At 45.3% G+C, this 21247-nt stretch overlaps 1 protein-coding gene across 1 annotated transcript in view; it reads right to left on the bottom strand.

The window, feature by feature from the left end:
- TTC39C (tetratricopeptide repeat domain 39C) overlaps positions 1-21247 on the bottom strand; it is a 95241-nt gene that overhangs the window by 59535 nt on the left and 14459 nt on the right. The gene's annotated exons all lie outside the window — the stretch shown is intronic.

Here is a 21247-nt window from a genome sequence, read left to right as displayed (position 1 = left end):
TCTCTGTCATGAAAAGTAAGATGGGAACGCCCCTTTAAGTGCCAGGTTCAGCACGTCTGTTATTTCAATTGTTCAGCTCCTACAATGGAGCCAAACAATGGAAGTAAAGAGAAAATTTTAACATAACCTTAAGGTTCTTTTAGACTGGCCAGTTTTTGGGCCTGAACGTTCCTCTGAGCGCAGGTACACCCAATGATCAGGTCATCTAAAAGCATCAATGAGGAGCCAATGAGAAAGCGAATGCTCGTTTGTCAGCTGATCGTTCAGTTTCAGCCAACATAAAGATACTCACTGACCGGCTGTATATCTGCTCAGGGAAACGTCAAAGATGAACGATCATAATTACGATTAGTCCCCGTAAGCCGACTCTTGGCCCATATGAAAGAAAATTAAATGAACGCCAATTGATGTGTGACTAGCCGCTTCCAGCATTCCCCAATGTTTTTTCAATATTTAAAACTTGTTTGCCAGCATCCTCAAGACCACCGGGTCACCCACCACCGTCTACAGGAACAGTATGCATGGACTAGAGCAGTGGTGGCGAACCTATGGCACGCGTGCCAGAGGCGGCACGCAGGGCCCTCCCTGCTGGCACGCGCCGCCATTGGCCACTCGCCACTTGTGAATATCGGCAGGGGCCGCGGCTTCTCTGCCGGCATTCATTCAGCTGCGCTGCTAGCAGGTTTGATCCCGACGCATACTGTGACAACAATGTGGAGCTGGGATCCTCCTCCCCTTCCCTGACGTCTCCTACTACTTGGTTCAGGAAGAGCAGGGGGAGGAGATGTCCAGCAGCACACTGACATGACAGTGTGAACCGGGATCCGTGCCAGCAGCAACGCTGTGCAGAGAAGGAGCAGAGCTTCCCCAAGGAGGAGGGGATAAGTATATGGGTCTCGGTGAAGGGGGGGTGTCACTATTACTACTGGGGGCTGCTGTTAAGGGGGGCTATTACTACTGGGGGCCGCTGTGGGGTGTCACTGTTATACTGAGGGCCGCTGTGGGGAGGGGGGGGGGGGGGTCACCATTACCGCTGGGGTATGTTTACATCTGGCAGAAATGGGCAGGGCTGTTTCAAAATAGACAGGATGCAGATTTTTGGATGCGGAAATGCTGCAGAATTTGTCACAGAAATTTCCGCTAAGGACATTCTGCAGCATTTCTGCATCCAAAAAGCAGCTTGACAAAGACCACAGAGTAACAGTGGTTGAAACGTTGTTGATGTGATTATGGGCAAAATAAAAGTCTATTTATAAGGAATCTCCCTGGATGCTGCTTCATCTACATTCTATTTTGATCTGCATTGACGTCCGATTTCCTGTGGATCCAATTCCGGCACTAGGAGCGTGCATTTCTCTACCTGCAAATTCCTCCCTCATTGTGGATAAGAGGTCCAAACCATTTACGTGATCTGCATCCAAAAAGCAGTCAAAATCTGCACCCTGTCTATTTTGAAGCGGCCCGGTCCCTTTTAGAACGACGGGGGTAAAATCATACGTCGTGATAAGCTCAGTCCTGTAAGGGCCCTGACATGTTGGCACCTTGCCATAAATAAATGGGTTTTGGGTTGCAGTTTGGGCACTCAGTCTCTAAAAGGTTCACCATCACTGGACTAGAGGATCCGGGCAGATTTTAAATACGGATTGGAAAAAGGTGATCGTTTTGGGATTTCACCATCCCCTAATTGAAGCAAGTCTATTCCGAGTTGAGCATTAATAGTGTTAATATTTTTGATGCATACCTCTGAGCGTTTCTCTCCTCCCTCGTCATATTCTACGCCAAGACTGGAAGGGTCTTTTAGGACCAAAAGTAGCACCCCCCTAGTTGGAAATCTGTATCGGATAGGACATGCTGCCCATTACCAATTTTGAAACCTTGACAGACCTCTAGGCGAGACGGTGAGAACCGAGTGGGATATTACCAGAGGGAAGTTCACCATAAGCAAACAACTGGTAATTCACAATGAGAAGACGACGCCATTCACTATACTGGACCGTAAAGTATAAAAACTAGTAACTTTCATACTATAATTGCAGAAAGGGACGATGAGAGGCATGAAACTACCTACCTGCTGAAGAATCTTGTGAAAAGGAACCTAAGTGAAGCCGCAGATTAACACCGGTATGTCTTCATTCCAATATTAGTATATTCCCATTTAAGACAAGCAATGTTTTGGCTTATGGCAAGGCTTTTTCAAGCTTGAATGACATTAGAATATAATGAAATTGGAATAAGAACATTGCTGATGTTATGGTTTCTTGGCTTGGATTCTAAAAGACTGGGTGGCCCGTCCTTGCTGCATGCATTCCTTGGACCTTTGCATTTTATGTGATTTAGGATCAAACTGGTCCTGTTCTTCCTTTCTATTTTGCACTGTGAAAGGTAACCGGTCACCAACATGGACCCAACACAGGTGATCGAGCCTCATGTGATGTCCTGCGGGTGAACATTCTGTAGAAAAGCATACGTAACCGCTTTAGGATTATACGCCTAGCACAGTAATGCAATGCAGCTGATAGAAGCACAAAGAAACTAGGAAGACTAAACCCCACAAACCTCATCACGGGGTATATTTACAGAATTTCTGTCCGGAAAAGAAAATCTAATTTTTGGTTTCTCAAAAACAAAATTAGAGATGTACAAGTAGAGGCCTGTATTCTGTTTGAAAGGTTCCCTTACAACACACATAATTTACATGTGATCTCATTAGTCACGCGCTAATAAGATAATCAATATAAATAGGATGCCCTCACTCGTAGTTCATGATGAAAGACTAAGCAATTTTAGAATGTTGAAAGCTCGAGGCACAATCATTCACTGACAGCAAGCAGAGCTGTTTTCCAGGAACCAACACAATCTATATAGACAACAGGCTTCTGACCATCTGATCGACTAGATCATAGTAACTAAAACGGTCTTTAAATTTGGAAGTGTTAATATACTGTAACATTACAAAGTCAGCTACTTACAGGTGTGGGATGAGGGGTAAGTTAAGGTAGGTGACTGCTTAACTTTCTAACCAATGAGCCCTTAGTTCCTAGGTGATGGCGGCACTTACTGGTACAGAAGTCCCATAGAAAGTGTAATTTACATGACATACCGCTCCTCTTCTGGATGCCTGCTCTGCACGGGTATTGACCCGTCCAGCGTCAGGGCACAGGAGGGCAGCACAGCCACCTGTGTGTACAGGGCCCAATGACTACAGTGAATAAAACATACATTCTGGCTCTGTACAGTATTAGGACCCAGGAGGGGGTGCCCAGAGCCAAAAAAGACTTGTGGAGAAGGGAGTCAACTCTTTTACTTACTGGTCTGGCCCAAGGTCTGAATTTAGGGAACTGGCGTCCGTATTGATTCTGGGGTCTATATTAATTTTGTGTTTTGGTATCTAAATTGATTCTGGGGTTTTATTTGATGTTTTGGTCTGGTCTGGGGTCTCTTAGTTTTGGAGGGTAAGCCAGGCTTTAAGACGAATATGTTTTTTCGCTTATTATTAGTGAAATAAATACATACATCTTGTTCAGTACTACTATAGAACAGCATTGGTAACCCGTAGGAGGTTAAAGCAAGTCCAATATGCATATCAAAAACTACACCAATAGAAGGGAATAATAAAGCATATTCCTTGGGATATTACTAATCCTTGTTTTAAAAGATTTATTCATAGAGAAACAGACAAGGAAAATAAAGTCCGGCAGGATAACCCTCATGCATAACTGAAAATAAAACCTGTAAGGCTCTTCCAACCACATATATAAGTTACATCAAACTCCGGTATGGGAGAGCAAGTGCTCAAAGCAATAGTAGTATAATCCAATAGATAAGTACATAAATGTCACATTTTATAGTGCAATCAATACATATAAATAGTATAAGCTGCAAGTGCATACAATAAAAAGAGGGAAAACCCACCGACCCGACGTGCGTCTTGGCAAGGTGTCATGTGGGGTCATATAGCGTGGCCATAGTAACCTTATTTTAGTGGCAACTAGCGTCTGCACATGGAGATTCATGGGTCACCCGGGTGGATACTGTTCACTTTGGTAATGCAGATCCCTTTAGTACAGTGTATATAGTCTGCAAATTTTAATATACACATGAGGTGGTCTTAAGTTATATAATAAAAGTTACATTTTATGGGGGTAATACCAGGCCAATCTGCCTTATGGGCTGTGTTCCTAGTGCTGATCCCACAGAAGACGTCACAATAAAACAGTCTTTTTTTTTTTTGTAATAAGAAGAACGTTTTAAATTCTAAAAAGAACAAGAAATACAAATAACAGATGTCCAACAAACAAGACAAAACCAGCCAATCCCATGTAGAACTGCAGCAGCACCAACGTACCGGCTAAGGATTGGGCAACAGAGACGGTCCAGAATGTAAACTGCATGACTGGCAAGTGTGTATAAAAACAACCAGCAACTAGGCAAAAACAAACCAGTAACCAAAACTGGAAGACAGAATAATTAGAGGTTAGTAAAAGGGAATAGAAAAGGGGGACAAGGCTCAAAGAGGAATAGTGGGCAGGGATGCAAGCTTTAGCCACAGAAGTGTCTCAGTAAGGTGCACTTGTATTACTGGGTATTAGTGTATCTTGACGCCACCAGGAACTCCTGGTGGACTCAAGATTGACAGGGGGTGACGCCCCCTGTACCTGATTGGCAGCACATCTGTTAGCTGTGTATGTCCTGCAAGGCCACTATGGAATCCCAGCTGGCAGCGTTGAGCTGGGGAGCAGACTAGCAGCAAAGAGTGGAGGAGAGCCACTGAGGGAGCAGAGAGACATCGGTGGTGGCTGTGGGGTCGGCCAGCACGGACCTGCCAGGTGGCTGCTGGGAGACACGACTGAAGTGGCGGCTGGAGCGGACTGGCAGCGGTGAGCGAGGGAGTGCCACTGAGGGAGCAGAGAGACGGCGGCGTAGGGGATCAGCTGGCACAGAGTTGACAGACGGGTGCTGGGAGACAAGACTCAAGCGGTGGATTGCGGCAGGCGGTAATATGGCAGTATTTACAGCTCACAATGTACACCTAAGAAGACCACAAACAATCAGCCTAAGGCTGCACTGCTGTCACACATCAATGCGCACAATGTGCTGCTATGACCTTCCAGACTTAACCCTCTCGGGAGCTGGGGGTGTGAGGGGCGTTCCTCCTGTCAAGCCCTAGCTTCCGGTGGCGACAAGATACACTAATACCGTATTACTGTGATGGAGAAGGAAGAACCAGCCTGTGATATTAAAAGGATCAGAAAACAAAGAAGGGTTCCGGACTCCTCTAGACATACTTCAATATAGGGGAGAGATCCCAGGGAACATCTTGTTCAAGACCATTGGGACCCTATACCAACAGGTGATCAACTTGTAGTTGGTTTACTGATATCTGGAGGACATGGAAATTCCATGGGCCAACATTAATAGCTTATCTTTGTCCTCCACCAACCAGGTGGCCTGAAAGACTGTTTTCCATTTTGATAAAGACTGGGATTACCAAACGTCACTGGGGGAAGGACAACCAACTGTAGATTAATAAGAGAGGGCATCTGTCGGGCCTGCGAGTGGAGCAGAGGGATACAGACGCTGTAAGGGGGTGAGTAGTTTGGGTGGAAGAGCGAAGTGAGGAGAGAAAATGAGAAAGCAGCAGCAGACACTAATTGTCTAAAGGAGGAAGTTCTGGTGGGTACATGTAATGGTCTCCCAAGGTCCGACTAGCTCCCTCCAAAAAATGATGGACCTGAAATTTGCCCCCCTATAAGCCACTCCTGGAAACAACCCCCCTGCACCCCGACCAGACATCCCAAGAGCGAAGGAGAGGATGGGCACCATACAAATTTAGTCTACAGCCACTGAAGGGCGAGAACATAGGAACAAGGAATGTGTATGGGCAGAACTTGAAAAAGATATGAGGTTAGACATTCATTTTAAAGCGTGTTAACACCTACCAAACCATGGAAAAGGATGGCACCTTCAAGAGTCTACATCGGTCCTAATGTGGTTTAGCAAGGGAAGGAAATTTATGGAAAGCAGCTACGAGTAATCTGAAGACAGCCAGATACCGAGAGTGTAGTCTAAAGATAGGGCAGGGATGAGTATGGCTACAGCAAGGGATTCAGATTTTTGAAAATTGATTTTAATTTTTAAAAAGTGAACCACATATCTAAAAGTTCCTCTAACAGGTTTGGGATGAAAATGTGAGGTCTAATGCAAGAAAAAAGAACAAAGCAGGAGGTTGATGCCTTAAGCGGCAAGTTTTATGGTCTTTGGAAGCTATGACGAGACCTGTAATATTGTGATTTTTACGGACAGTGCAGAGGTAGGGTTCAAGGGACAAGACAAAGAGCAGAGGTAATAATGGGCAATCATGTTGAGTACCCTTCTGGATTGGAGTAAAGATTCATGAGCGCCCCACTTTAACATGTTTTAGCGTCCGGTCTAAAAAGTCCTAGGCGACTCTGTAGAAGGCTAAAATAGTCTTTTATTTGATCTCGTACAAAGCATTTAAACCCCGACCTGGGATCTCTGTCAGGTATACAACTGATGATTGCAGTTCACAAAAAGCAAAAAAAACACATAAGGGCTCCTGCACACTGGCGAGAGCGATATTGGGATGTGATTGACGCACCGATATCGTTCTCGCAATCATTCTAAAGCCCTGGATGTGAGGCGTTTTTCTGCAGGGAAACCGCCTCCCATCCCAGCAGGGCTGAAGGAATCTCCTGCTGTGGCTGTCACAGCCACGACAGGAGATAGTGATCTTCTCCCATTGATTTCAATGGGGCCAGTGGCAGCAGACCGGCCCCATTGAAATTAATGGATCAGGATTGCTGAGGGAATTCCCTGCTGCAGCTGTCAGAGCTGCAGCAGTGGATCCTAATGTTCTCAATGGGGCCAGTAGCAGCAGCACCAGCCCTATTGAAATCAATGGGTGATGATCGAGATCCTCTGCCACTGCTGTGACAGCAGCGGCAGGGGACTCCCCGGGCAACGATTTCCGGGGGTGGGCATTGAATGACAGCTGAGCGATGCCTCTGATCGGTCATAGCGCTCAGCCACTGGCTTCATAGTTTTGAGATTTCTCGCAGCGCTGGGAAATCGTGCAATTTCATTGCCAGTGTGAAGGTACCCTAAAATGGCACTTAGGCCTCCCTCACACAGGCGTTTGCAGAAACACAGCGTTTTTTAATGCTACATTTACTGCAATTTCAACAGCGTTGTTATGCATTGTTAATAACATTTTGGTTGTGTTTCAGCACAGCTGAAAAAAAGCAGCCAAGGAAGCTGAATAAAAATTTAAAAAAAAATAAAATCAATACTCACCTAGCTGGCACAGCCCAAGTCCCTGCTGCTGCTCTCCAGAGCTCCAGGTAGGCTTCCGGGCACTGGTCATTGCTGACATCTTTTACTAGTTACACTACCTAAAAGAAGAAAAAAAAATCAATACTCACCTAGCAGGTGCCGTCCGGGTCCCTGGCACTGCTGTCATCACTGACAAAGCATCTTTTGCTAGTAACGGGGTTTGAAGACCCCGCCTCCAGCAAGAAATTGCTCTGACTGGCTGAACCGTAGCCAATCAGAGCTAGCGCTGGATGCACCAATCACAACCATTGATTTAATGGCTGTGATTGCTCTAATTGGCTGAGACAGCGCTCGATGAACCAATCTCCTGCTGGCGGAGAGTTCTTCAAACCCAGTTACTAGCAAAAAAAGCTTTATCAGCGATGATAAATGCACAGCAGCCTGCCTGGAGCTCTGGACAGCAGCGCCAGGGACCCGGATGGCACCTGTTAGGTGAGTATTAATTTTTTTTTCCTTTAGGTTGTGTAACTAGGGTTTCTGTTTAGTGCTGCCAAAAACGCAGCACCAAGTTGTGTCGTGTTTTCAGCAGCGCTGAAACTGCTGCCCATTCTTTTCAATGGGCAACACATCGCTGAAAATGGCCAAAAATAGAACATGCATCGCTATCAGAGCGCAGCGTTGTGTGAACAGCCCCATTGAAATGAATGGGAGCATTGTATAGCGTTTATCGCAGCACTGAAAAGGCAGCGCAGAACGCTGTACAAAAATGTCTGTGTGAGGGAGGCCTAACTCCAGTAAAAGTTAAAAATGGATACAAACACATCAATAAACAGCTACATAAACAGTAAATATACCCTTTGGTTTCATACCTCGTAATAAAAAAGTTCCATATAAAACATCTCCTTAAGATACCGCTTAATAAAGCAGGATGACTCACAAGAAGATAGGGGGGAAAAAAGGAAAGTACAGGTAACTGTAAAAGTCAAAAACCTCATGGCTGCTAGCGCCCCTGCAGTGGCCAGTACGGTTCACCTGCTTCTGCGTCTGCTCTGTGATGTGCCCAGCCAGCGCATGTGCAGAGCGGAGCTGGCGCGTAGGTAGAGACATTTCTATGCGGGTCAATAAAAACATGGCGCGATTTATTTTCCGTGTGTGTCTTCATGCGGACAAATCACGGCTGTGTGCATAGGATTGCATTTTGTAATGCAGGTGGGCACGGGCGGAAATTCTGCGAGAAAGCCGCAGAATTTCCGCCCGTGTGCAGGAGGCCTATTTTGTGCTACAAACGTAAGCAAAAAGGCGTAAATGAGTACTAGCCAAAAGACGTTCAATATGGAGGTAGGTGTAAGCATAATTTAATAGATGCATAGACAATTATCATAAAAACCTTTTGCTAAGAAACCCAGACATTCCTGAATAACTTTTACATTTTTTATATGGTTCTCCATGAAGACGGATCTGTTCTTACCCTCTATGTTGTAATACAGTTCTCATTAATCTGCTCCATATTATTCATCCGCCTCAATTTTCATAAGGAGCCATATCAAAATAAAAAAATTTAAAATTTGGGATTTCCTAGCAGGAGAATAATAGGAGACGGTCACAGCTGACCTCCTTCCTCTCCCTGCACAATGACCTCTGCGAAGGCTACAGAACATGCCTAGAAGAGTCTCTCATAAAAGCCAATGAGTATCTTCCAGTATACTAATGTGAATAGCCCATAAGACTGCAGCAGGGCATCTGTAAAAGGCTGTTAACTACAGCTCAGGCAAGATGGCCGCCTCCATAGACATGTACAGAGAAGATTTAAAACAAAAGCAAGAATTACAAAATCAGAAAGCAGATTAGAAAAATTCCTCATCTGGTTTTAATTAGTAGATTAAAAATAAATTCCTTTAAAGATGCGTTTGCACCCATTTTCAATTTTACCCTTAATTAGTGTCATTTTATGTTTCCTTTTTGTGAATTGACCGGCCATGAATGGACTCCATAAATTCTCCTAGAAGGTGCGGCAGCAGACCCGCGTTTTTTTTTTATTATCGGAGCCCATATAGGTGTTATGCACAGAGTATACCACCACTAAGTGAGTGACCTGTGTCACCCGCACTCACACTGGGAGTTCTAGAAACAGTACTCCACTATGGGGCACCCCTCTCTCTGCCTGTCTGGATGTCCAAAGCTAGTTCTTTAAGGGCGGCTTCACACAAGCGCCAGTGCAAAAATGCTTGGTCAGTGAAGGATGCGCCATCACACAGGTATCTGGACATTCCGAGCTGCCAGGGACAGTCTACATCGGCACAGGACACACTGGTGCTGTGATTTAAAAGGCTGTGCAGCCCAATTAGTCCCTGGTGTTTCCCATTCCCTACGAAATTGCACAGCATATTGTGCAATTACAGAGGTATCAGGTGTGCATTTGCGCACCCCCCGTAGACCATGGTGCCTTTAGTGCACAAATGCACACCAAAATAGAGCACACTTTTTGTGTGCACAAGAGTGGAAGTGTGACGGAACCTACTGAAAGCAAGGTTCTATTCTCTCTGCATGCAAACACGCTTGTGTACAGAAGTACTCACAGAGGAAGGCGTGTAAGTAGTATGAGAACACGAGGTCTGCAACCCCCTGAACACAAGTCATTTACCCAATATTATTGTGAGATCTAGTGACAAGCCTTCCCAGGAAGAGCGGATATTGTGCGGGGTCACCGCTGCATTACAACGGCCCATGGGCTTGACATGAGATGTAAAGCAAGCATGTGATGCCGCCGTGTGTATGCAGTCAGCTGTAATCCAGTCCTACATGAGAAATATACTGTATATATTGTGTAAGGCTGGCTGTCCACGGGTGAGGTGTCATTGCGAGATCCTCGGTGATAAATCGCACGCGGAGCCTACTGCACACGAGCGGAAAATCATAGCTATTTTCCGCTCGCGTGATTAAAATCGCTGCATGCCGCAATTCTTCACAGTGAGCCTATCATTAATATAGGCTCTTCGTGGCCACCTTTTAGTACGCCCCCCTCCTCCCCTGCGGCAGAATATCACTAGTGATTTTCCGTTGCGGCAGTGGACAGGCGGCCCTACAGAAAGAACTGGATCCTGTCAGAGCAAACTAGGAAAGCCTTTCCCAAAAAGGCAAACAAGCGGGTATCACTTGTATTCCTATAAAGAAGCCTAATTACATTTCTACATAGGATATATATTATTATATCTACTAGGTGATATACCCAGCCCTTGCACGGCACCATAAGCGCAGAGGTTGGTCATTGAAAATTGGGCTTTCAAAGTCATTTCCTTCTTCCGCATAACTGATGTTACGCCATTTTGCAGCGGTCCCAAACCATTCATTCGTCAAAAATATGAACAGTCCTGGAATATACAAAGTGGCCACAAAAATCAGCCCCGCATCGCACTCTTATGAAAGCTGTCCAAAAGAAAGTGTGTTGCCCCTAGCAACCAATAGCAGCGCAGCTTTCATTTTACCTCTGCAGTATAAGAAATGAAAGCTGCGCTGTGATTGGTTGCTATGGCCAACAATGACATTTCATTTCTGTGGCCCACCCTGTATGTACCGTATATTTAATAAGGTGTCCTATTTTGCCCTTCTGAACGTGGTTTGTCTTATTTTTCCTTTCCATGACAAATGCTGAATGTTTTGCTCATTTCCGGTCCTAATCACTCGCTTCACTCGTCTCACTTTAAATAATCCCTATATCATTCCTAACAAGCGTCTTCCTTCGCTCTGATTATAGGTGCATTTCTAACATTCTACCTAATATTTCTCTTTGTTCTCCTCCTTTGTGCAGACGGTTTTCTAACGAGCCCACGACTCCATCAGATGACTCACTGACGAGGAAAATGGCTATTGATCAAAAGCTTCAGAATAAACAGCATATTTTACAATGTGGCGGCCGCGTCATTTACCAGAGAACTTTAATTGAATGCCTTATGGAAAATGCAACTCATCATGACAGAAGCGGCTGTGAAGACGTCTTCAGTAACCCCCGTACAAATCTTAATGCTGGGTGACCTTGACAGAGCGAAGTCGTCCAGAGCAGAGAGACACTTACGCATTAGCACACTCGCCGCTGCCAACGGCTGAAGCTCCGTAGCCTTGCCAAAGTAATTCTTCAGACAGATCTGCCGGGATCTATGGATATGTAACAGCAGGAATGCCCGAGTGATCATTTACTGTCCGAAGCCATTTAGTCTGTAAGCAAACATGAAGTGGAGCAGGTTGTCCGGGTACATACGAGGGTTCATACTCCTCAATACCCGTAGACTAAAGGGCGCTGCACTGACCGCTTGTTACATCTTACAGGACTCCAATGTCCACGGGTGGATTTGAATTGTAGAATTCGTGCGGAAGATCCACCATGAAAGCCGTCCATAGGGAAGCATGGGCGCCCGCAGCTGAATTAAAGCATGCAGATTTGTTTTGCGGGCCTTTTGGTGCGGAAAACAAAGTTTCAGCGCACTTCCCGCACGGACGGCTTTCGTTGACATCAATGAAAGCCATGCGATCCGCAGATTCCACGGAAAGGCATGAGTTTATATTTAAAAAAAAAAAAAAAAAAAAGCATTGACCATGTGCGCTGGCCGGCGCTTCTGCACACATCCGCAGTACAGAAAAAAAGAATGACCCGGACAGCTACGCGTAGTCCTCAGGCGCGGGCAGGCTCAGGTTCTACTGCGGGCTCCTGCATGTGGAACCTGACCCGCCTGTGGTCATTGGGCCTTAGCTGTCTACAGGCAGAAATATCCAATCTGTCTGGGCTCCACACAGAGATCAGCGCCCGACTTCATGGCGTAAAAAGGAACGTTCATGCCCCGCGCACTTTAATAACTGCCGTTATTGTGTTGCCGACAACAATGACTTTTCTATCTGCAGATAATACGTGATCAGCCAATGAAGGGGCATTTGATGGAGTAAATGAAAGCTCGATCACAGTCACTGGCCCAGCGAGGCGGACTTCAGAAGTTCATTTATTTGTACATTTATAGGAAAAACAACAGATAGCCAGCTGTAGTTATGTGTGATCCGTGTAAGGGGGCACCAGGCGGTTAGGTCCACCTGCTCAGATCATCTTCCTCCATGTGGCAGCATCCTATGGAGCTACATGAATCATCAGTCTTCTGCCTCGTCTCCAATGCTCCTGTACTGTACTTATGTTTTGAGCTTGGTTCTGGCATTGTATCTATGCAGAGATTTTGGTTCTGCTGCTGAATGTATGTTATGAGTTTGGGTCTGGCATTGTATCGATGCACTGAACTTGGTTCTGGTGCTGTATTTATGTACTGAGCTTGGTTCTGGTATTGTATCTATGCACAGAGGTCGATTCTGCTGCTGTATTTAGGTTATAAGTTTGGTTTTCATGCTGTATCTATATACTGAACTTGATTCTGATGCTGCATTTATGTACTGAGCTTGGTTCTAGTACTGTATTTATTCACCCAGTTGTTCTGGTGTGGGTATGCTGCTATCCTGCTGCTTTCTGCACAAGCGGAGTACAAGCAGATTTTACTCATTTTTAGCCATTTATACAGTGCATACATATTTAGGAATGCTGTCCATCACAATCTAAAGTTGCCTCTTAGTATGCTTTTTTTTAATTGCAGTGCAGGAAGACACAGACACCGGAGTGCCTGGAGGGAACCCATTCAAACACAGAAAGAACATACAAACTTCATGTTGGCCTTTGTCAGACTTGACCCCAGGACTCCAATGCTGCAAGGCAACAGTGCCAAACACAGAGCTATCTCTTTCTTATGTTGCAGTGGCTGGGCAAAGAAATTCTGTACAGTGTGTCATGTAACCTATGGATGGCTCTAGGTACAATGCAGAGTTCTATAAAACGATGCTCCAGAATTGTCATTTTGTGGGAATTTCAGGCACTGTCACGGGGGTGAATGGACAAGCCGGTAGTACTCAGAACGGCCACTAGAAATAATACAGCACACTGATGATATTGAAGAAGCTGCAGCACCTGTGGCCCCATCAATCAGCTGGGATAGTGATCAGCCAGACCTCACCAATCAGATACTGATGGCCCATCCGGAGGATAGGCTATCCATTTTTAAGGGCTGGATAACACTTATTAAAAGGGGTTGTACCAAGACGTAAAGCCATCTCCTATCCACAAGAAAAGGAATTGCTTTGGGATTGGTGGGAGTCCGACTGCTGATAGGTCAATTCTTAAAGCTGGATAAGCACTTTAAAAAACAAAAACCTTTGAAGAACTGTTTTATTCAGATTTGGGAACATTTCAAAAGCCGATACATTATGATTTTCATAAAAATATTTTTATTACCACGTTAGAGCTGCTTCACAAACACTTTTTTCAGTGTTTAAGTATTTTTGGTAGCTTTTTTAACATGCATTTTATTCTGACGCTTTTCAAGTCCTATAGAGAAGCTAATGAGAAAAACCGGAGGAAAAAAAAAATGCCACAGCTAGGCCACCAGCACACGGGCGTTATGGCATTGCGGAATCTGAGCGGGCGTCCGCCTTCAGATTCCGCAGCAAAAACTGCCCGTAGCATGCTATGGCAAAACGCGATTTCCTCTACACGAGCGGAAATAGATTGTGATTTTTCGCTCGTGGAGGACCATTTCTGTGCAGATTCCGCACAGACAGCTTTTATTGAAGTCAATGGAAGCCGTCCAATCCACAGCCCTTCCGCAATGACATTGCGGAAAGGTCGCGGATTCTGCGTCATCGCCTAGCGACGATGTGGGAAAACCTGGGATTTCAAAATAAAAAGAACCCACTCTTCTGTGCATGCCCGATGGCTAGCCGTGCGGACCAACCACTGCACAGCCGGCGAAAGAAAAAGCAGGTATGCACAGAGGCCGGGTGGGCACAGGGGCTGCTTCCGCATGCAGAATCAGACCCCCTCCCTTGTGCATCTGATCTTAGGACTATGTTGTGTTTGCAAGAAAAAAGCCACAAAATACTACTAAAAACAAACAAAACCAGTGTGAACGTAGACTGTGCAATAACTTCAAAAATATTGCAGAACAACCGCTGTAAGAGCACTGTGTGAGTCCAACCTTAAAAAGGGATGGAGAGAGGAAGGGGATAACATTAGGGCCCTCACTGGACATCATCCGAATCCCCCTGCTGTACCCACAGGCTAGAGAAGCCAGTTATACCTCATGTCAAGAAAACGGAGGCTGAACCAGTGGATTACTGATCTAAATTATGAGAGATATTAAGTATCTGCTCATTAGATCCACGCGAGGTGAAATAAGGACACGATGGTAAATGTGGTGGAAAATGACTATATTGATCTGCGGTGTGAGCATATGGCATCCGCACTAACAGGTCTCTACTTCACAATGGCACAGTATCAATAGGACTGGCAATAAACAGATGGAAGCACATCTATTATTCTACTTGCAACTCTTTTTTCAGCATAATTTGCACTATATATTGTCTATTTTTATGTGCGCTATATCAATTATTTATTTACACTAGTTTTTACTTAATTTGTGCCTACTATGCAGATATCGACTAGCTTATATGGCTGCGGCACAGGTAGCCCGTGTGTTTCTGAAATACAACCTTGGAAAAGGAAAAAAATAAAAATGCACATATTAGTGTAAACCAACTCCACTTGAGGGGTAGCTAATACTATGATTGTCACACAGCAGGTGTTGAACCTCTGTACCACGGACCAGTTTGACTTTGGGCTACTCCAGAGGGCAGTGCCAAGGGACTCCCCTGGTTTTCCCCCCTCTAACCCCTTCTTGTGGGATCCGGCCTTAGCTATAGGGGCCCCCAGGCCATTATTCCTGGAGTAGTCTTAGAGCAGTAGCATGAGAGACAGATGGGCAAGAGGCACTATAATACCGAACCAGAGGGCATAGTCAATATAACAAGGTCAGGTCAAGCGGAGTTCTTGCAAAAAAAGGAGAGACAAAGGGTCAGGAAAGGTGGCAAATAAGCAAAATCGCAGTCAGAGAACAGGCCGGGGTCAGGACAGACAGAATCCAAGACAGCCAAAGATCAAAACCAGGATTCAAATAGGCAAGAGGAAGACCTTAATAGGATCTCTTGCTTAGACACCCTCCAGTGGGAGGAGGAGCCTTAAATAAACCAGATACCCCTAGGATTGCAGGAGGACAGAAAAGCTGGGTTCAGCCACTGGCCCTCTAAGAGGTGGAGTGGCTACACACACCCTATGGGAGATACTGGTAGCAGGAAGGACATTGCAATGTGTGCCACAAACAAGACGCAGTTGGCCACGACTAGAGGAAGCAGGTGGTGATATGGCTGCTGGCCATGGCTGGTGGCGGTGCCTAACAGTCCAAATCCTCAAACGCAATTTACATCAAAAGTATCAAAGAGCACTTGACATTTTCATTAATCTAACACAAAAAAAAAAATGTATTTGACAATAAGAAAATTCTCAATTATTGACCAATGTGTAATTATATCAACTATAGTACTGCACCGATGCCGGCAATAATTGTCAAAGAGGACTTGTAGTGCCCAAGCACACGGCTCAGCAGCTTTTATTGCTTATAGCAGTCCAGAAGACAGGTAATTAACGCTAATGAGCTTAAAATAAGAGCTTCTTGCATCTGAAAATACTATCTGACCTTCTATTAAACAATGGCAGTGACCACACAGGAGCTCCGTGTGGCATGTAGATGCTTCCGGCGTCATGTAGGCAATGCCGTGGGGGTGACTAGATGTCAGGCGACAGCTGGCAGTCACGCCAGGCAAATACCAACGCGGAGTAATGTAAAAAGTCCATGCAAAGAGAGGCAATGGCATTCCTATAGAAGTAGATTTCATTTCGCGCCGGTGAGAAGATTAAAACAAGCTGTTAGTGAAGAGTAACCCATGAAATAGCTGACATTTTTCAGTTTTTCATATTTTTTTCACTACCACTCTGCAAGATTCATTACCTTTTATTTTTCTCTTGACATAGCCATAAAAGGGCTTGCTTTTGCGGAACACGGTTTACAGGGGTACCACCTAGGAGGAATTGTCCTAAGCGAATTGCAACTTTCATATAAGTAATACGGGCGGGCGTGGAGGCATACAGGTTTGTATTGCATCCTACAGCACATCGGTCCACATTTACTGTAACAGAACCTCTAGATCTTGCAAACTTGTAGGCTGTCAAACTGGGCATCCCAAAGGACCTCATACATGTTCTATTGGCAATAAATCCGGTGAAATCTGGCAGGCTACGGAAGTGTGACCATGTTGTGGAGACATTCTTGTGACCCCCTTGTGTGTGCGGCCGAGCATTATCCTGCTGCCTCTTAAAACTCGCCATGAGAGGAACACATGTAGTTCTAGGAGGTGCTGAACACATCGCTGAGCTGTCATTGTCCTTCGTACCACCACTGGGGCTGACCGACTGTCATATGTGATGTCCCCCAGACCAACACACCAGCAGTGGGGCAGTGTGCCACTCCACCGTAAAGGCAGGATTGAGGCGCTCACCCCGAGCTCTCCAGACATAAACATGGCCGTCGTCAGTGCCCAAACTAAAGCTGGATTCATCACCGAAGACAACCCACAGAAGCTTGGCTTATACCCAATTCCAGTCAGCGGGAGTCCAGTCTAATCATTCACGACACCACTACAAGCGGAGCTAGCGGTAGGTGGATGTAAAAAAAAAAAAAAAAAGTACACATAATAGGCGCTATGAAACCAAATAACCTTCAGCTGAGCATCTGGAAATGATTCTGACAGACACTAACGATGGCGCCGCCTGTCTCTGGGTGGCCGACTACGAAACAGTTAGAGCTGCTCATGCTTATCGGATGATCCTCTCTGTTAGGTGGTCTGTTGAGGGCGTCCCGAGCCCGGTCACCTTGTGTATGCGCCCTCCCACATCCACTGGTCTCAGCACCTTCCAAAAGTCTGGTGAGAACGACCCAGGTGGTGGGCAATTTGTCAATATGACCATCCAGCTTCTCACAATCCAATAATACACCGCCCTCAGACCGACTAGTGGTGAACACGCTCTACACAAACAGGAAGAGAGTGGAACCAGTTCTAAGAGCTCAGGTTCATCTAATCACGCCACATCAAATCATACGCATATCTGCCTGAGATGTAGCAGAATGTTTTACAGTAAACAACAACCCCTAGGTACTGGATTTATTTTGACAGCGTTTGATAGTTCAGACTTTTACAAATGCAACAATTACAATTATGTTTACTTTTAAAAATGTATATTTTTATGTATATACTGGGAAAAAAGTTGTTTAAAAAAACATTGAACTTACTTTCTTCTTAGTACCCATAGAGAACTTATGATCTTCTGATCACTTCTACAATTTACCGCAATACTTGTGTATTGCATTTTTTGTGTACGTTTTCTGGTGTCCCATTGAGCCCTGCCACAGCCAAGGCTTAATAGATTGAAATACATGGCAACCTGGAAGCCATCACAAAGCTCCAGGCTGCCATGTGAACCCATCAGCACCCACAATCACATTGTGGGGGCTCCCTGCAGTCAGCATTGACAGAAGCATATAAGTTAAAAGGGCACAATTGGACCTACCTCCAACTGCAGCTGTCCGAAGCAGCTGACAGCTACCAGCTAAGGAGTAGACTCCCCTCCCGAGTCTTCCCCCAACACTCCCTGCACATTGTACAACATGCAGTTATAGGCCATCAAAAGGTTAAAGAGAATTTTCTTTTCAAAGTAAAAATAAAAAACACAAAAGAACAAAAAGCATAAACAAACGAAAAGCTCTGTCAATATTGTTCAACTGTTTGTAGTTACCTTTGCCAGAAGTGAAGTCGGAGTCAGAAGTTTGGCTTATACCAACTCCACAGCCCTGCCCAGAAGTAAATTTGGCAGAACTGAGAACAACTCAAGCACTTACATGGGGGATATCTTTTTGATTTTATTGGCATTTCAAGAGTAGTAATCTATATGGAGCTTGTGATGAAAGGGTAACATGACTATAGATTTGACATCCACTAAATTACCTTTGTTTTATTCTCTAAACTCTTTGAACTGACCAAGAACTTTTATTGCAGAAAGGTTAGTGTAATCGCCAAGAGTTGGGATTGACAATTCTTGGGGCGATTACTCTTAAAGGGGTTGTCCCGCGCCGAAACGGGTTTTTTTTTTTTTCAACCCCCCCCCCCGTTCGGCGCGAGACAACCCCGATGCAGGGAGGTAAAGAAAGCTCACCGGAGCGCTTACCTGAATCCCCGCGCTCCGGTGACTTCTCTACTCACCGCTGAAGATGGCCTCTTCCTCCGTGGACCGCAGCTCTTCTGTGCGGTCCACTGCCGATTCCAGCCTCCTGATTGGCTGGAATCGGCACGTGACGGGGCGGAGCTACACGGAGCTACACGGAGCCCCATAGAAGACTGCAGAAGACCCGGACTGCGCAAGCGCGGCTAATTTGGCCATCGGAGGGCGAAAATTAGTCGGCACCATGGAGACGAGGACGCCAGCAACGGAACAGGTAAGTATAAAACTTTTTATAACTTCTGCATGGCTCATAATTAATGCACAATGTACATTACAAAGTGCATTATTATGGCCATGCAGAAGTGTACAGACCCACTTGCTGCCTCGGGACAACCCCTTTAAATCTGATTTTGTATAAACTTCAAAAAGATAAGAGCTGATGGACATCTGTTTATCCAGACTGTTACTGGAAGATGCACTAATATTCATGGCGTTTGCCCCCTTTCTGACTCACTGTCCCCTCCTACACCGGGGCTCACATTTTGAACACATTGTCCACGCTGCACACTGCATTATCTGTTCAGTTAAAAACATTAAAAAACGGAAACCGAACGTAACAGACGTAAACAGAAAGCTTCACTTTTGCTTTCTGTTTGTTTTTTTTTGCTTGTTTTTTTTTAAACCCATTGAAAAACAGAAAAAAACTCACAAAAACGGATCCATTTATTTTAGTTGTAATTACGTTTCTCTGCTCAGAAACCAGAGCAGAGAGAGATGGGATTATGACTGGAAGGCAAAACAAGGTATGAATGTAGCCAAGCTTAAGAAAATGTTAAGAACGGGTCCTTAGAATAAGCCTGGAGATCTGATCAGTGTTGGAAAGCTGAGAGTGAAGCTCCAGACAGAACCTCCGACAAAATCCTGGACAGCGTAGTGTTACATACGTTACTTTGTCCTGAAAACCACTGAAGGGCACAGCAGAATCCAGACGTACGCAATTTTAGTAAATCGGGTCTGCCAACGCCGTTCAGGTCCAGCACTTCCGATTTTAAATTTTAGGCCCTTCAGTCGGAGCCAAAGAATAAAAAGAAAGCCTACAAAAAGTGATCTTTGATAATAGAGCTTTAACGACTTTAATAATATCAATGCAGGCAGGCAGGGGTATTAGTGTATCTTGATGCCACCAGGGATTGCTGGTGGAGTCAAGATTCACAGGGGGTGACACCCCCTGTACCCGATTGGCTGCAGTGCTTCTCCGGCACCTGGTCCTGGAAGGGCACTGAAGACTGCCGTTTCAAAAGGCACACAGTGTCCGCCAGCGGTGCAGCCGCACATCCACTCCTGCAAGTCGCTTCCTTGGTGGCACCCCACACTGGCCAACAGGAAGGGCAAACCTTTGCTGGGGAGCGCCGGTATCGGAAGAGACATGCGGGCGTCCGGCGGCACAAAGCTGTGTGACTATGCTCGGGACGGAGCCCTGAGGCAGCAGCAGAGCTGTGAAGGTGGCAGCCGAGTGGGTGGCAAGCAATGGCAGAAATGCCGGACATTACTGAGCTCAGACACTGCAGTCAGTGCTGAAATTTCTGCCAGCCGTGGAGGGTTTGCGTCACGGTAAATGTTCTAAGCCTTACATAATTACATGTAAATGCTGCCATCATTTACAGGTAATAATGTATGGCTCACAACTGCTGCAACCGTCACCGTAAACCGGCAAAAAAAAAAATCCACTGCCTGGTAGGACCTTTGTAGCTTCATCCCATCGGGAGCTGGGGGCGTTACTCCTGTCAAACCCCTAACTTCCGGTGGCGTCAAGGTACACCAATACCTGCAGGCAGTTACTCGTGGCTCTTTCTAAAGGCGCTTTTACACGGAACGATCATCGTTCAAAACAATTGTTGCATGGTTTGAATGATAATCGTTCAGTGTAAACACGGGCAATGACTGAACAATGAATGATAATTTGTTCACTTACCATTCCTTGCAAGTAAATATGAAAATAATTTTTGGAGTCGTTCGGGTTTAAGTATTGATCAGTCGTTCTCATTCACTGGTACAACGAACTGATTGACTAAATGATCCTATAAATTATTTTTTTTAAAGTTAAAAACGTATCTTTATGTTTAAACGGACCACATGAGCGAACTGTGTCATCATTTGCTCGGGTGAACCACATATATAAGTACCCTAAGATATGACGCAGGCACTTGCTGAAGACATTAGCATATCTTTAAGGGATACCAGCAGAGTCAACCAAAGAACACGCCTGAACCTGGAGCTGACAATACTTGATATAAAACCTATGTTAAAGAGGCCGTACTTACTCAATCACACTCCAGACAAAGGTCCATGTAGAAGGTTATACTTAGGCCGGGCTCACACGAGAGTATGGTGATTGTGTATAATATGTGCATATTTTGAGCATGCAATATGCTATATGCATCTGCCATAGGCTCCAATGTTGTCACTCATACATATTGCGCAAAATATGCACACAAAAAAAAAAGAAGGAAGCATGTTCTGTCTTGCCACGTATTGTGCACACATACAGGCCAAGATAGTGCATGGCGATGGTGGCACGCAGCAAGCACCCTATGTCATTGCATACTTGCTGTGCGTAGCATGCAGTGCATTATGCCCTTTGAGCTCGGCCTTATATTGACTAGCAAGGTCTCAAACCGATATAAGTGTGCGTTCACGCTTAAAGTATTTGGGTGACAATCTGCCAAAATCCACAGCATATTTTGTGCTATAGATTTTGTGCTGATCCACACC

This window comes from Eleutherodactylus coqui, chromosome 9 (assembly GCF_035609145.1).
Source record: "Eleutherodactylus coqui strain aEleCoq1 chromosome 9, aEleCoq1.hap1, whole genome shotgun sequence".
NCBI lineage: Eukaryota > Metazoa > Chordata > Amphibia > Anura > Eleutherodactylidae > Eleutherodactylus > Eleutherodactylus coqui.
Note: the sequence above shows the minus strand (reverse complement) of the source record. Positions and strands in the feature narration are given on the sequence as shown.